General features: G+C 39.7%; 1 non-coding gene across 1 annotated transcript; it reads right to left on the bottom strand.

Annotated features, from left to right (window-relative positions):
* Positions 1-959: 959 nt before the first annotated feature.
* LOC141682734 (small nucleolar RNA R71) lies at positions 960-1,066 on the bottom strand. Its single transcript, XR_012559930.1, has one exon. It is a non-coding gene; the product is annotated as a small nucleolar RNA R71 (small nucleolar RNA).
* Between the last annotated feature and the right edge of the window lie 278 nt (positions 1,067-1,344).

Below are 1,344 nucleotides of genomic sequence, written 5' to 3'. Positions count from 1 at the left end.
ACTATCAACAACTATTTGAATTTGATCATTCGTCGGGACTATGCTTGTCATCCGTCGGGAGCTTTATTGATCATCCGCCGGGAGTCTTGTAGATCATCCGTTGGTAGTCTATTTGCCACTTAACTCTATTTCACTTATACAGAATTACAAGAAATCTTATATTTACAATTCATCAACCTATTATGCATATCAATCTAGTAGTCAATATGACTTACAGAACCCTAAGCAATCTACTTGACTAATACATATTGTTTGTAGAAATGTGCTACAGTTCTTATTTGTTACATAAGCTACTCACTCGATGGATGTCAGTTTGTCATCCGTCGGGACTATATTTGATCATCCATCGAGTGCTATAAAATTCACTAAGTTAAATCTACTAAGGTGTTTTGTTAATTGATCATCAAGTTCACAACATATTCCTAACATGTATGCATACACATTTGTGTACTCGTAAGAGAACACTGGATAAAGCCGAGGAAGAAGTTGTGGTGGTTCAAAAGGAAGTTTTTGAAGAAGAAAAGAAGGTAGAAGAAGAAGAGAAAGTCGAGGAACCAGTTTTAGTAGAGATGGGAGATCAAGCACAAAATCATAAGGCTTTGATGGACTATTCTCAGCCTAATATCAATGACATTCAGTCAAGCATCATCAGACCAGCCATAAAGGCTAACACTTTTGAGATCAAGTCAAGCACAATTCAGATGATACAGAACTCAGTTCAGTTTGGGGGTTCTCCTACAGAAGACCCCAACATGCACATCAGGTATTTCATCAAGATTTGCGACACTTTCAAGTTCAATGATGTGACTGAAGATGATATCAAGCTGCGACTTGTCCCATTCTTTCTAAGAGACAAAGCTAAGTGTTGGTCACATTCTCTACCAGCAGGGTCTACCACCACTTGGGAAGATCTTGCTCAAAAGTTTCTCAATAACTTCTTCCTTATGGCGAAGACTGCTGCAATCAAGAATGCTCTTACTCAATTTGCTCAGCAAACTGGAAAATCTCTGTGTGAGGTTTGGGATTGATATAAGGAGATGCTAAGGAAGTGCCCACACCATGGCTTGCCTGATTGGATGATTATTAACTATTTCTACAATGGATTGGGTGCTACTTCTAGACCCATGCACGATACGGCATCAGGAGGAGCCTTGCGGGCTAAGAGCTATGATGAAGCTTATGAAATGATTGAACTGATGGCTTCTAATGAGTACCAGAATCCTTCCCAGAGACTGTCTCAGGGAAAAGTTACCGGAATTCTGGAGTTAGATGCAGCAACTGCTATAGCTGCCCAACTTAAGGTTTTAACGATGAAGGTGGACACTTTGGATAATTATGGGGTTA

This window comes from Apium graveolens, chromosome 1 (assembly GCF_009905375.1).
Source record: "Apium graveolens cultivar Ventura chromosome 1, ASM990537v1, whole genome shotgun sequence".
Lineage (NCBI taxonomy): Eukaryota > Viridiplantae > Streptophyta > Magnoliopsida > Apiales > Apiaceae > Apium > Apium graveolens.
Note: the sequence above shows the minus strand (reverse complement) of the source record. Positions and strands in the feature narration are given on the sequence as shown.